General features: G+C 42.0%; 1 long non-coding RNA gene across 2 annotated transcripts; it reads right to left on the reverse strand.

The window, feature by feature from the left end:
* Positions 1-131: 131 nt before the first annotated feature.
* On the reverse strand, positions 132-16,489 carry LOC308351217. 2 transcript variants are annotated; one of them, XR_013967562.1, is made up of 5 exons: positions 16,341-16,489; positions 14,583-14,747; positions 12,738-12,790; positions 11,649-11,747; positions 132-1,030 (listed from the first exon to the last, which is right to left on the reverse strand). It is a non-coding gene; the product is annotated as an uncharacterized lncRNA (long non-coding RNA). The 2 variants fall into 2 exon arrangements; XR_013967563.1 differs by lacking the exons at positions 132-1,030; positions 16,341-16,489 and adding exons at positions 4,034-5,070; positions 7,591-7,685.
* Between the last annotated feature and the right edge of the window lie 26 nt (positions 16,490-16,515).

The raw sequence follows: 16,515 nt of genomic DNA on the forward strand, positions 1-16,515 counted from the left end.
CCAGTAGGAAACTAGAAGTGTGGGAGAGAAAGGAAGGAAGTCAGTAAACGGTGGGTTGTGGGCAACAGGGTGTAATCCCATCAGGGAGCTCTGGGAGATGGCACAGGACACATCTCAGAGTTATACCATGTGAGGAACAAGGAAGCCAGGATATTTATTTACCAATTCTCTATCCAGCATTGGTTAAGATCTGCAGCTGGGAACATTAAAAATAATGGATGTGCAGCAGAGCCTTTAAAGGTCTACACGGCAGATTTCCTAATGGAGCTTGCCAGACACTGCGTGGCATGGACACCCATGACAAACAAAACCAGCTCCCTGGAATCTACTAGTCCTGTGACCCAAGCAGCAAGGCCACTTAAAATGCAACCAGAACCTGTTGCAGCATCTAGTCTTTCTCTGTCTCCCCCTCAAAACTTGTTACTTTATAGACAGATGGGAGCAGTATTCCTAAATGTGTATCACCAAAGTCTGAAGAGGCCTACCCAGTACTGGATCTCGGAGGGGTAGGAAAAGCAAGGTACTTGTCCCCAAACGTGGTGTGGATGTCTTGGGATTCTTCAGACAACTGGTCTCCTAAAAGCTTTACTAATATAGTAGACTCCACCCCCCCCCGCCCCACCCCAATCATTTAGGATTTATTTGTTCCCCTCTGGTATTCCAGTGATCCAATTAACATAATGCCATCAAAATAGGAGAGCTTCATGGTGTTCTGTGTTATATCCATGGTCTTTTGGGCAATGATTTGAGGCTGCTGTGGGAAAATATCTTAAGATCTCAAAAGCTCTACTCGAAACAGTCCTTTAGGCATTACCTTAAATCATTCAGGGGTCTGAACAAGGGTCCTTATAGCCATACCCCTGGTTCGATTTTTCGCTTTGAGAAATTTTTACCAGATGGGAGAACTGGGGCAAGAGTTATATTTTCCAAACCAGCAAATCCTTGGGCTTCTAGATGTCCTCTAGAATCTTCTTCTAAGTTTCATAGTTCCTTCTGTTACTCATCTCTCTTCTTGTCCATTGTCACGCAGCTAGAAGAAGCCAAAATGGCACTTTTAACATTCTGTCTGGAAATCTCCTGAATCATATTTTTAAAAAGGCTATGAGGTATGTTTTCTAGCTTTCAAGTTTTCACAGGCGACATTTTGCCAACGATTGCATCACTACATAACATGAGTCGTCTCCCGCTTCGGCCTCTGATAACGATTTTCTCACTGCATTCCCAGCCTCCAGCAACTGTTTGTCCACCATTCCTCCAGTCTTTGCTAACAGCCTTTTTGGGGTTTTTCCAGCCTCTAACCACCAACTGGTCCAAGGGCAGAATTCCAAGAGCATGAGAGTGGAAGTTACAAGCCTCTTGAGGTTAGGCTCTGGAACAGCATCACTTCTGCTACATTTTACTGTAGCAAGCCACAGGACCATCCCAGATGTAAGGAGTCCAGGAAAGACTCATCTCTTAATGGAAAGAGTTATGAAATATCATGACAATGCTTTTCAGTCTACAGCAGACATCTTCACAGTTAACACGTGGATACATCTTTAGAATTCCTAAAAGTGAACTTGCTGAGTCAAACGCAAATACCTATTGGTGAAATATTGCCAAGTCACCCTTCCCAGAGGTGAGACAAATTTTTAATCTCACCAGCACTGTATGATGCCAGATGAGGGTTCTCCAGATCGTACAACACAATGTATTTTCCAAATTATTTTTTCTGCCAACCTGACAGGTAAAAATGAAATCTTCTTGTAGTTTTAATTTGTATTTGGTGTATGATGAGTGAGATTGGACATATTTTCCTGAGAGCCAATTGTATTTTCTTGAAAGCAGCTAGTCATATGTTTGCCATTTGGTTTGTAGGCATGACTTATCATCTTTCAAAGCCTTTGAGAACTTGCATATGTTAGTAGTTGGAGACTTGGATACCAACTCTGGGACAGGTTCTCTTAAGTCTCTGAAATAAAAGATTCCTTACATACTCAGTTTGGGTCTTTCTGACGGTAACAAATTTTCTCTCTTGGGGAGGGCCATTAGTAGGAGGAGATCAATATGTCGTTGTCTAACTGGAGAAGACCCAGGTTTCTAGATATTTTCTCCTAAATCTCACTGTCCCCAAAGGAGAAGATCACATAGGTGGGAGAGAATCCTGAGTCCTACGTCTGGAGGGACCCAGTTGCCTTCAGTTTCCTACAAGGTGTTAAAGGAGAACTGATCATAAATATACCCCTCTGTGCAAGTGATGTAACCCACTTCTGCAGCTTGTGGGTCCTGGTGTGAAGAGCTCTGCAATGAAGGAGAACACCTGTGTTTGAGTCTAATGACTTTGGGCGAGTATTTCCCCCTTCACTTCAGTTTCTTCACCTGTAAAAGGAGGGTGACACTACCTGTTTTGAAGCTCAAATATGAAAGCAACTTGCAAAGGTAAGATATAAAAATATATGGGGTTATGATGTTTACCTAGAGGTTCTAGATGCCATCCAGGATCTAACGCAGGATGTGGAAACTCAGTAAACTAAACCACTGTTGCCTGTAGGACGCCACTATCTCTCTCAAGCTGAGATACTGATACTCCTGCCTAACCTCTTCTACCACCACCATGAGTAGCCAAACTTGAGGTTAAGGGTACAGTCCTCCAGGCTGCCAAGTGCATCCAAGACTCCAGGTACTTGCTGCAAGTTTGGAGACTCCTAGGTCCACCTTTACTTCAGATTGGCTGGCTACAAATTAGGGGGCTCTCATGATCACCATTAGGTTCAATAATTTGCTAGAACGATTCCTAGAACTCAGGACTTATGATTGTAGTTTTATTATAATGAAAGGATACAAATTAGAGCCAGCCAGAGGAAGAGACGCATATGGCAGAATCTAGAAGTGAGGGGGTTCTAAATACAACCTTTAGTGTCTTGAAGAATGTGTTTCGCTCCTGGCATTAATGTGTGGTAATAGGCAAGCTACTGCCAACCCCAGACACTCACCCACATGCTTTGTATATTCTAGAAACAGCAAGGAAGCCAGTGTGACTGGAGTTGGAGGCTGCAGTAAGAGATGAAGTCAGAGAGGTAATGGAATGGAAGCAGGAAGACCACGCAAACAGTTCTTGAAATCATCTAGGCAAGAGATACTAGTGGCTCGGAACAGTGGTGGAAGCTGCAGGAAGTCATATTTTGAATAATTTTGAAGGTAGGTCTAACAAGACTGGTGGATAGCTTGGACACAGAGTGAGATAGAGTCAATGACAGTACCATCCTTTTGAGGCTGAGCAACTGGGATGATGAGGAAGACTGGAAGGAACAAGTCTGGAGGAGAAGATCAGGAGCTATTCTGTACACACAGTGTGAGAAGCCCATTAGGTGACTGCATGGAAATGTCAGGCAGGCAGCGTATTACATGAGTGTGCAGTTTGGAAGAGGGGCCTGGCCTGGAGATGTTACGTTTGAGAGCCATCAGCCTATGGAGAATTACTGAAAACTGTGAGACTGAAGGAGATCACGAAGGAAATGAGTGCAAATAAGAAGGACAAGCGGTCTAAGGACTGGTTCTGATACACCGGCAAAGGAGACCAAGGAGGAACAGTGAAGGGGGTGGGAGGAAAACCGGGAAGCAGGAGAGTGTAGTGTTCTGAACGCAAAGTGATGAAAACATCGGAGGGTGGGAGATGGGATCGATTGTGTCAAATACTGCTGGCAGGTCAAGTAGGATGAAAATGAGACTCCACCTACAGGATATAGCAACGAGGAGGGCAACGGTGACCTTGACAAGAGTGGTTTCATTGAGTCCGTGGAGGGTCAGAGCCTGCTTAGAGTTCGTTCAAGAAACAGGTTGGCAGGGAGCAGGAGGAAGGAGACAGGAATTGAACAGGAAGTACTGACAACACTTTTGAGAAACTTTGTGTAAGAGGGAAGGAGAGAGAGGATGGCTTCTGGAATGGTAGTGTGAGGAGCTCTGTGGATCTTCTCTCCCACGAAATAGCCATAACCAGCGAAAAATTTTTCTTAAAAAAACTTTCAGTTTCTGGAAATTGTCCTCAGGGCAAATAGCAAATGAAGAAATATTTATTCAAGAACAATTTATTAGATCTGTTTGAACGATAGAGTCTGTGGCACCTCAGCCACAAGCCCCGCCTCTCTTGACTACTCTCCCATCTCAGCTTGATAGAAACTCAGCATGGCAGCAGTGGCCTTGAAGACAAGGCCCAAACCCCCCAAACCCCAGCTCCCTGTCACAGACTGTGTTATTTCCCTGTGCATGGCAGCCACCAGAAGCTTCCAGACCTCCCAACTCTGTGTTGCAGACATTAAATGCCAGGGATATGTTGCCAAGAGGTTGGAATCTCTCTTCTTTCCCTGAGCCCCCATTCATAGGTCAGAGGCTTTACCCAGGCATGACAGGCCTAGAATACTGGGAACCCAATCTCTCTCAGCTCAGTTTACTCATAGAACAGAGACTCCACATGGCCAGAGGCAAGCCAAGAAGACCAGAAGGTTATGACCCTGACCCTGTGCCCTGGAGAGGCAGGTCACTCTGAGACACTTGGACCACTGTCCCTGCCACCAGCTCTAACACAGAAGTGCAAAGATTTGGCCCAGGGAGAGAGGTAAGCCATAAGAGTGCCAAGGCCTTCACCAAGTGAACTGACTTTATATGGAACAGAGTGCGGGAAGTTCAAGTCTAAAGGCACTCTTGAAAACAACGGAGGTTTTGATGGTAAGCAGTGAAAAAGTTGGTAGCTCCATGAGGACAAGAAGCTAAACTGTAGGCCGGTAAGTTTACCAGAGAGAAGCGGGGAAAGGGTCAGCTAAGAATAGCATTCCTGGGGTGAGGACTAACCTCCAAAGCTTAGGGGTGCCCAGCTGTAGAGGCGCCTGGGTGTAGAGATTACTCAATAAAATCTTAAAAAACAAAACAAACAAATAAAAACCACAAAAAACCAACTACCCCTGCAAAGAGGACCAGACTTAACTGGATTCCGCTGCGGGGCAATTTGGGCCCCACTTCATAATAGAAAACAGTCGAGAGAAATCAGCCGGCGATCAGTGAAGCCTAACTGTCTGGTGTGAATACAGATGAAAAATCCTATAAAACAAAACAAAACAAAAAACAAAAACAACTTTTATAAACTGAATCCAACATATAGAAGGAATTACAACTCATAACCAAGGAATCTATTCCCCCAAAGGCAAAGTTGTTCAAACACCTGAAAGTCAATGAACATAATTCACTATATCAATAGAGAAAAGACAAAAATCACATACATGATCATCTCAATAGAGGCTGAAAAAGTACTTTGACAATATTCAACACTCCAGCATCCTTTCATGATAAAAATACTCAACAAACTAGGAATAGTACAGAATGTCCTTAACTCGATAAAGGACATCTACCAAAAACTCAGAGCTAACATCATTATTAACAATGAAAGACCAAATGCTTTTCCCCTTATGATCACAAATGAGAGAAGGATAGCCACTCCCGCCCCTTCCACACTGTACTGGAGGTTCTAGCCAAGATAATTCAGTGAGAAAATGAAGTAAAAGACATTCAGATTGGAAAAGAGGAAGTGAAAACATCTCTATTTTTTTAATTAAAAATTTTTTTTAAGTTTTTTTAAAGATTTTATTTATTTATTTGACAGACAGAGATCACAGGTAGGCAGAGAGGGAGGCAGAGAGAGAGAGGAGGAAGCAGGCTCCCTGCCGAGCAGAGAGCCCGATGTGGGGCTTAATCCCAGGACCCCGAGACCATGACCCGAGGCGAAGGCAGAGGCCTTAACCCACTGAGCCACCCAGGTGCCCGCCCCCAGGTGCCCTTTCTAAAGATTTTATTTATTTACTTGACAGAGAGATAAAGAGAGAGAGCCCAAGTAGGCAGAGCAGCAGGCAGAGGGAGAGGGAGAAGCAGGCTCTCCACTGAGCAGGGAGCCCGATGTGGGGCTCGATTCCAGGACTCTGGGATCATGACCTGAGCTGAAGGCAGCTGCTTAACTGACTGAGCCACCCAGGCACCCCTAAATATTTTTTTAAAATAATCTCCACATCCAACGTGGGACTCAAACTCACAACCTCAAGATCAAGAGTCGCGTGTTCCAGTGACTGAGCCAGCCATGTACTGCCAAATACTGTTTTTAGATGACTTGATCTTACATGTGTAAAACCCTAAAGAGTTCACTAAAAAATTATCAGACTAAACAAGTTCAACAAGGTTGCCAGCTATAAAATCAATCACAAATATCAACAGAATTTCTAGACACTAACAACGAACAATTTGAAAATGAAATTAAGAAAACAATCCTATTTGGAGTAGCATCAAAAAGAATAAACTACTAGGGTATATTTAACTCAAAAAATGTATAAAACTTATATTCTGAAAACCACAAAAGTTGTTGAAAGGAATTAAAGAAGACTTCAATAAATGGAAAAATATTCTTTATTCGTTGATTGGAAGATTTAATATCGCTAAGATGGCAAACTGATGTACAGACCAATGCAATCCCTATCAAATCTTTGCTGGCTTTTTTGGCGGGGGACAGGGAGCACAAATTAACAAGCTGATACTAAAATTCATATGGACACAAGGGGCCCAGAGTAGCCAAAACAATCTCGAATGAGACTAAAATTGGAAGACTCACTCTTCACAATTTCAAAACTTATTATAAAGCTACAATAATGAAGACAGAGTGCTTATGTCAAAGTGATTGATATGTAGATCAGTGGAGTAGAATTGAGAGTCTAGAAATAAATCTCCCATTTACAGTCAATTGATATTCGACAGGTGGGAGGCAAGACAATTCATTTGGGAGCAAATAGTAGTTCCCACAAATAGTGCTGAGACCAATGGGTATCCAGATGCAAAAAAAAAGGGAGGGAATTGGATTCCTTCCTCACAAATATTTAATATGAGACAAACAAAGACACTGAATAATGTAGTCATACAGGAGAGTGAGAGAATGAATGAGAGAAATGAAATGATTGCTCAAGCATATCAAGGGGCCACTTGAGGTCAGCAATCAGCATTTGATTGAGAAGCAAACCAGTCAGCCTGATTGGTGTACTTCTCCAACCACCGGCAGTGGTTATGTGGTTATATGGTGCAAGGTGCATAGGCAGACAGCTGGATTTAAACAGGATTGTGATTTTGCCAATGAGTACGATAAAGACAGAAAGTAACAAGTGAATGGAAGGGAACAGCCCTCACTTAAAGGGCTGAAGTCGAAGCTATGGACAGCCAAGGTTGAGTTAGAGCAAGAAGGTATGAAGAAGGCTCAGAGAAGAAACCAAGGACATTAGGGAGTTTTTCTTACCACTGATCACAAACACCAGAGGACACAGGAGTTTGAAGGGGTGGGTAACAAAATCAGAGAAGAGAATTTACAGAATCCCAGCATTATTAATTTTGAATGCATTTAAGATGCCCTTGTATTCCTGGGCTTCCCATGTGGAGTGACTTCAACAGGGAAAAGGGCATGAGGTTAGTCCTGATAGTCTCGAGTCAGATAGAGATGGCAAGGCTGTCACTGCTGGTCTGGGTCAGGGCTGGGGACTGGGAGACCTTCCTTAGCAGCTATCTTTCATTAAGGGAACTTCATCATTATCTTACCGATGCTCCAGAATTTCCTAAGAGCTAGGCCTTCTGTCCCCATTTGGGAACAAATTGACACAGTCCGCCTTCAGTGTTACAGTGTCCCACAGGTGCTATAGCAATGGGAGAGAGGGAAAGTTGTTGCATTACTTCTTCAAATACTTCTTTTTAAAATAACTGGGTCTTAAAAGGCAGAAAGAACAAAGAACAGCTTGATCGTTGCCAGAGGGGAGGAGGGGTAGAAGGATGGGCAAAATGAGGGAAGGGGAATGGGGAATACAGGTTTCTAGGTATGGATGAGTAAATTATGGAAATAAGAGACACGGCATAAGGAATATAGTCAATCGTATTGTAACAGTGTTGTTTGGCAACAGATGGTAGCTACACTTGTGGTGAGCAGAGCATAATGCTTAAGCTTGCGGAATCACTCCTTTGTACCTCTGAAACTAATATAACATTGTGTGTCAACCACACTCAAATAAACAAATTCATTAAAAAATAACAAAGATAAAATAACTGAATTTTTTTGTTTTCTCAAATATCACAAAACCATCATTTCTTTTTGAGAAGACAAAGATCAACAACAAAATGAAAACCAGAATTAGATATTACCAGTATTAAAACCTGTTGTGTATTATTTCAGCCCTTTAAAAATTAATATATTGCAATGGAAACTTATTTTTCAATAAATTACTAAGAGACCTTTTTTCTTAGAGCCGCTTTAGGTTCATAGAAAAGCAGAACAGAAAGTATGGAGAGACCTTCCCACCCTGCAACTGCTCCTATTACTAACATCTTATTTTCCTGTGGTATATTTGTTACAACTGAGGAACTGCTATTGATACATTATTATTATTATTTAAGATTTTATTTATTTACTTGAGAGAGAGAGAAAGTGAAAGCACAGACGGAGAGTGAGAAGCATACTCCCCGCACCCCAGCAGGAAATCTGCTGGGGGAGGGGGGCTCAATCCCGGGACCCTGAGATCATGACCTGAGCCAAAGGCAGACGCTTAATGGACTAAGTAAGCCACCCAGGCACCCTTGATACGTTATTATTAATTAAAGGCCAAAGTTTACATTAGCATCTGCTCTTTTTGTTGTAGAGCTGTAGGGGTTTTGACAAATGAGTAAGGTCGGTATCTATCTACATGTATGTCAGTATCATACAGAGTATTTTCATGGCTCTAAAAATCTATGCTCCACCTATCTTTTCCTCCCTCCCTCCCTCCCTCTTTCCTGCCCAGCCTCTGGCAACCACTGTTCTTTCTGTATGTCTCCATAGCTTTGCCTTTTCCAAAACATCATATAGTTGAAATCATGTAGCTTTTTAGACTGGCTTCTCTCACTTAGCAATGCACATTCCTCTGTGTCTTTCCGTGGCTTGATAGCTCATTTCCTTTACTCGCTGTGTGGATGTACCACAGTTTGTTTTTCCATTCACCCGATGAAGGACTTCTTGGTTGCTTCCTGATTTGGGCAATTATGACTAAAGCTGTCATAAGCATTCATATGATGATTTTTGTTAGATTTGTAAGTGGTTGGACCATTGTCTTGAAATCCATTATTTCACATATTTTGTCTAGTGTTCTACTTATTTAAGATAGGAGGGTATTAGTCTCTGTTACTCCATCCTCATTGATGGTAAAAGCCCGCCTGGCACCATTCTATGTGTTGGCTCTATTAGAAGCAAATAAATTGGACACTACTTGGATTCAAACAGCTTACATTTGGGGGCAGGACAGACGATAAATACATAAAAGAAAAACGTGCATAAATAAACGATTTTGGAAAATGCGTATTGATAAAATAAGATGATAATGTCATAGAGAGGCACTAATGGCTTCTCTGGGGAGGTGACATCTGAGGACATGGATTATAAGAAGGAGGCTGTCACTTGAAGAGTTAAAATTGTTCTAAGACAAGGATCTATGCTAACTCCAAAGGCCCCCAAACAGAAATAAGCTTGACTTGTTTGATAGCACACATACAAGGCTGGTGTGGCTGGAATATGCCTGAGGTGGGAGATGAGGTTGGTGCAGAAGGTAGGCTGAGCTTCGAGTAAAAAGGGCCTTGGAGACCACTGTTCTCATTACCTATCACTGCTTAACAAAACACCCTAAAAATCAATGGCACAGACCAACAACAATCATGAATTTTGCCCATGAATCTGGGTGTGCTGGGGCCAGCAAGGCAGTTCTTGCGAAGGCTCTCGCATGCGTACACAGTCAGATAGTGGCTGAGACGAGGATTATTTCAAAGCTTCTTCATTCACATGTCTGGCTATATGGACAATCAACTGGAGGCTGGAACATTTCTGGCCCCTTGGCTTTCTCTCTATAGATACATGGTCTCTACATGGGTGTAGGGTAGCCAATTTCTTACAAGGAGGCTACAGGTTTTCAAAGCAAGTATATCCAGAGAAACTGGCAGAAGCTTCAGGGTATCTTGAAACCTTGAAAAGCCTTGAAAAATCACACAGTGTCACTTCCACCATGTCTGATTCATTGAGGGAGTCACAAAGATTCACCCAGGTCAAAGGGAGGGAACACAGACTCAACTTCTTGTTGGACGATGTCAAATAATGTGTGAATATGTTTTAAAAACACCATGGTTGCTGCAATGAGTTTGGATTATATTTCTACAACAGGCAGCCACTGGTGAGTTTTCAGCAAAGAAATGAAGTGCAGTCATCTACAACTTTAAAAGACTGTTCCAGCAAGATTACTAGATACAAAATAAACATGCAAGAATCAGTTGTATTTTTTTATACCAGCAAAAACAATTAGAAAATAAAATGTATGAGATGACACCATTTACAAGAGTGTTAAAAAAAATATACCAACTACCTATGGATAAGTGCAATAAAATGTGTAAGATCTTTTTGTAGAAAACTATAAAACCTTAAAGAGAAACTAAAGACTAACGAAAGGGTACCATCCCAAGGAAATATTCCAAGAGATATCATTTCCAAGGACTGTAAGACTTATAAAGATGTCAGTTTTTCTCGTAGTGGCCCCCAGATTCAGTGCAATACCAATCAAAATACCCACAGCTTTTTTCTGTAGAACCTGACAAGCTAATTCTAAAATATATATGGAAATATTAAGGATCAAGAATAGCAAATCACTCTTGAAAAAGGAGGAGGAGGAGAAAAAGGAAGAGGAGGAGGAAGGACTTTCTCTACTTGACATAAGACTTATTATAAAGCCAGGGTGACTCATTATTGTGCTGCAAGGAACACAGAAAAATAGACAAATAGACCAATGTAACTAAAGAGCCCAGTAACAGACCCATGCACATATGGACACTTGCTTTATGTCAAAGATAGCACTGCAAGAGAAGGAGGGAAGGGATGGTCTTTTCAGAAAATGGAGTTGGAATAATTGGGTATCCACATGGAAAGAAGGAAGACAAGAAGGGAAGGAGGGAGGGAGAGAGAGAGAGGGAGGAAGGCATATACTCTTGCACATATGCGCTGGGAGACATGTACAAGAATGTTTGTAGCAGCATTATTCATAATATCCTAAATTAGAGACAGCCCAAAAATTCAACAGGAGGATGGATAAATAAAATGTGACATAGTCATAAAATAAGAGTATCTTACAACAACAAAGATGAATAAACTGTAGCTTCATATGGAATAGATGAATCTTAATTAAGAACATAATATTGAATGAAAGAAGGGAGATACAGACTACATGCGATTTCGCTTACCAAAAAAAATCAAAACCAGGGAAAACTTTTAGCAAAGCATGATACTGTGATAACAGTATAAAGAAAGACAAGTCAGTATAGTGGTTATCATTAAAAGGGAGATAGGGATTAACACAGGGCAGGGATTATGGGGCAGAGCTTCTGGAGTGTTTCTATTTCTCTGACCTGGAGAAATGTAGTATTTGCTTTCTAAATAAACCATATAATAAACCATATAATAATAAACCATACAATAAATAAACCATATAGTAATTGTACATTATAATAATCCATATAATAGTTGTACACATATGTTTCATGTACTCCTCTATATTCATGTTATATTTCACAAGCAAAAGGTTGTATAAAACCAAATTTACCTTGTCTACTGTGTCAGCAGGCAAGTGTGCAAGCAGGAAGTCCAGTTGTCCAGTAAAGACACGATGGAGGCTTGGACTAGAGCTGAGAAGTAGTCAGATCTAGGAAATATTTCGGAGGTGGAGGTAACAGGACTTGATGTGGAGCATGAAGGGGAAAAAAAGCTGAAGCAACAAACACACCAACAGTCATAAAACACAGCAAGAGAGTGTACAACAGAATTAACGAAGCTTTGGAAACAGAACACGTTAAAGTAGAGCGGTAAATTGTAGGAGTCGGTATTAGACAGAGGGCTTCTGTCCAGCTGGTTAAGAGACGCTTCCTAGAAAAGTTGGCAATACAAGCACTGGACACAGAATATACGCACAGTCTCTTCAACAAATGGTGCTGGGAAAACAGGACAGCCATATGCAAAAGACAGAAACGGGACCACTTTCTTTCACCGTACACAAAAATAAACTCAAAATGGATGAAGGACCTAAATGTGAGACCATCAAACTCCTAGTATAGAACACAGACAGTAATCTCTTTGACAACAGCCATAACATTTTTCTAGATATATCTCCAAAGGTAAGGGAAACAAAAGCAAAAATAAGCTCCTGGGACTACATCAAAATAAAAAGCTTTTGCATAGTGAAGGAAACCATCAATAAAATAAAAAGGCAACCTACCCAGTGGGAGAAGATATTTGCAAATGATATATCCGATAAAGAGTTAATATCCAGACCATTTAAAGAACTTCTACAACTCAACACCAAAAAAACACAAATAACACCACTAAAAAATGGGCAGAGGAAGGGCTCCTAGGTGGCTCAGTCAATTGAGTCTCTGATTCTTGATTTTGGCTCAGTCATGATTTCGGGGTTGTGAGATTGAGCCCTGCTACAGGCTCTGTGTTCAGCAGGTGGTCTACTTGGGATTCTCTCCCTTCTACTCCCTCTGCCCCTCCCCCTGCTCTGGCATGCTCTCTCTCTCTCCCTCAAATAAATATATATATTTTTAAATTGCGCAAAGAACCTGAACAGACATTTTTCCAAAGAAGACATACAGATGGCCAACAGACACATGGAAGGATGTTTAACATCACTCACCATCAGGGAAATGGAAATCAAAACCACGATGAGATAACACCTTAAACACCTGCCTGGATGGTTAAAACAAAAAAGACAAGAAATAAGTGTTGGTGGGGATGTGGAGAAAAAGGAACCCTCATACACTATTGGTGGAACATAAATTGGTATAACCACTGTGAAAAACAGTGTGGAGTTTCCTCAAATAATTAAAAATAGAAATACCATATAATCCAGTAATTCTACATAGGATGTTTACTCAAAGAGAAAAGGAAACACTAATTTGAAGGATATACACCTCTATGTTTATTGAAGCATTATTTACAATAGCCAAGATATGGAAGCAACCTGAGTGACCATCAACAGATGAATGGATAAAGAAGAGGTGGCAAATATATATAAAATGGACATTACTCAGCCAAAAACAAAAACAAAAAAAAAAAACGAGATCTTGCCCTTTGTGACAACATGGATGGACCTAGACAGTCTCATGCTAAGTGAAATAAGTCAGACAGAGAAAGACAAATGGCATATGATTTCATATATATGTGGAATCCAAGAAACAAAGCAAACAAACAAACAAAAAGCAGAAACAGACTCGTAAATACAGAAAACAAAGTGATGGTTGCCAGAGGGGAGGGAGGTGGGGAAATGGGCAAAACAGGTGAAGGTGGAGTGGAAGAGGCTTCCAGTTATGGGATGAATAAGTCATGGGAATAAAAGATACAGCATGGGGAAGAAAACCAATGAAGGAAAAAAAGGAGAGAAAAGCTGAGAAATTCTGGGCACAGATTGTGGAGGAAGTGGAAAAGGGAGGTATACAATTAAAGGGAGGACTTGACAGTTTATAGGTCGATTACCATGTATTGTTCTGTATTCCTTTGCATATTATTTTGAGACATTGTGCACATTATCTCTCAAATAGGTTTTAATCTACTTATGCTATCATTTGAATCCACAAAAAAGGTACAGTACTTCAAACACATTCCATACATTCTGATTGAACTATGAAGCCTTGAACAAGCCCATCACACAGCCCCTGGAATCCAGGATCAGCCATGGTAAGCCAACAAGACAAGCACGTGATGCAGGTTGCCTATATAGCAATGTCTCCACACTGTGTAGTACATATTAATAGCTTTTATGTTATTGAATTAATTTTAACCTCAGGATGTTACTGGAAATTTTATTTTTGATACTTTTTTTCATTGGATAGACTGATGAGTGTGGGAATAAAGGGGAGGGGTATAGAGAAATAATGTCTAGAAACAGAAGTTTGTGGGAAGGGAGACTTCCCAGTCAACCCACTTTATCTAGGAAAGCTTCCTGCATGAGTCAGAGTTGATTTGAGAATCATCCAGAATTAACAATAGGAGGAGGGAGGATCTTTTTCAGGCTTGTGGGAAAATGAGAGCAGGATAAGCAGAGATATTAAAACTCTTCAGAGTCTCTGATCTTATTAAAAAAAAAATTACTGTTGGGCTGAATGAGAGTGAATTGTGCTTTGACAAGTGTTTGAGATGCCACCAGAGCCCTTAAAAAAACTGACAGTGAAGACACTGGAAACTAGTGATGGAAAGCGACAAAGGAAAGATTCTCTATTAACTAAAAGTACAACAGTCCTCCTTATCCATAGGGGATTGTTCCAAGAACCCCACGGATGCCTGAAAGTGCACACAGTCCCCAACTCTACATGTACTATGCTCTGTCCTGTGTATACATAGATATGATAAAGTTTAATTTATAAATTAGGCATGTTTAGAGATTAATGACAATAATAATGGACCACTTATAGCAATGTGTTGTAATGAAAGTTATGTGACTGTGGTTCCTCTATACCGAAATATATTATTGTACTGTACTCACCCTTCTTGGGATGACATGGGATGATAAATTGCCTACATGATGAGATGATGAGAGCCGAATGACAGAGGCATGGTGAAGTAGCCTCAGACTACCGTTGACCTTCTGGACCGTAGATCAGAGAATTATTTGCTTTCGCGACTGTCTTTGGCACTGGTAATTGAAACCCTGAAAGTGAAACCGCACAGAAGATGGGACTACTGCATAGCCAAAATGAGGTAATAGCTCATAAAGTGTTTACTATGAAACAGACACCATTCTAAGAGAATTAACTGTATTAACCCATTTACTCACAACAATGCTGTCAGGTCATCCTCATTTTATGAATGAAGAAACCAAGGTACTGAGAGATTGCTTAAGTAAATTGGCTGGGGTTGCTGATCTGGAATTTGAAGCCAGGCATCGACTCTAGAATCCATACTTTCCTTTTTTTTTTTTTTTTAAGATTTTATTTATTTATTTGAGAGAGAGCGAGAGAGCAGAGAGGCAGGGAGGGGCAGAGGGTGAAGGAGAAGCAGACTCCTGCTGAGCAGGGAGCCAGATGTGGGACTCCATCCGGGACTCTGGGGCCATTGAGCTGAGCTGAAGGCAGCCGAGTAACCCACCGAGCCACCCAGGCAACCCTAGAATCCATACTCTTAACTAGGGTGCTGACTATATCTTTTTCTTAGAAAAAGAGGAAAAGATGGCATAAATTCTGGAACAACTTTGATTCCTCATACTGGTAATTTAAAACTATGGTGGCATTGTGATGTGAAATACAGACTCCTCTACTTTTTAGCTTTCTAACCATCTCTCTCTCTCTCTCTCTCTCTCTCTCTCTCGTGACTCCGAGTTTAAATGTAGCTGACCTCAGATCTATTTAAAAAAAAAAAAAAGACTAATGTATATTTGCTTTTAAAAAATCGCATGGTTTATTCATATTTGAAAGAAGGTCCACTGAGGCTTTTAAGTTAAGGATCTAAGATAAACAGAGTTTTGGCTTTCAAGAGTATTGAAATACCTTTCAGCTATGTATTGGCTTTGGCGTGCTAATGTTGATTAAATTGCAGCACTTGGAGGAGTATTCAGTAACGCTTAATAAACTAATTACTAGAGGTCACAAGGGTTGCCATAGACAGTCTTTTTTTCAATCTCCTTACACTCCAGAGTGTGAAATACAGTAGGAAAATGATGCAACTTCCAAATTAGGAGGATGGGGAATGGTACCGGAAAGTAACTTTTCTGCCGGGCTCCAGAGTTTGTAACATATTTAAGCTACAAATTACAAACGCGATAATGACATCTCATTCTTCTACCGACCGTCAGAGTTACCCAGGCTGACTGGAAAACAGAGCTTAACTGGAGTCGGAGCTGCTGTTCTTCAAATAAAGCGCATGGGTTTCTTGAAAAGCCACAGCTACCAACTGTAACCCCGGTCCACAACTGCTTTTTTAAAGCCTCCCCCAGAAATGCACTCCTTCAGCCTTGGCCCTTCCTGGATATACCCTCCGCAGCTTTCCCCAGTCTCCGCCCTGGACGTCAGCCTCTGCACCCCGAGGCCAGCTTGGAGGGAGGAGACGCAGAGAGGAGGGAGAGAGGAGAGCGAGCGAGCGAACGAAATGGTCAAGTCCTCCTTAACTCCGGGCCCCCTCGCGGGCCTCACCCCTCCTCCCGGGGGCTGAGATTGGAGAGGAAGTGGGAAGGCTCCAATCTGTTCCTCACACCAGCGCCCTCATGCCCCCACCCTTCTCCTCCGCTCGGGGCTTCGGCGCGCCTCACCCCCGCCCCTCGCCCCGGGAGAGGAGCGCGCGGCGCGGTAGGGCTCGCGGAGAGAGGCCTGGGGGAGCCGACAGCGCCCGCTCGGCAGCAGGAGCCCGGAGCCGCCCGCCCACAGGCGAGCCAGGCCCGAGGGCAGCCCCGGAGACCGCGGCGGCCGGATGCGCGGGCGCGTCAC

The sequence above is a fragment of the Martes martes genome (assembly GCF_963455335.1).
Source record: "Martes martes genome assembly, chromosome: 10".
Classification (NCBI taxonomy): Eukaryota; Metazoa; Chordata; class Mammalia; order Carnivora; family Mustelidae; genus Martes; species Martes martes.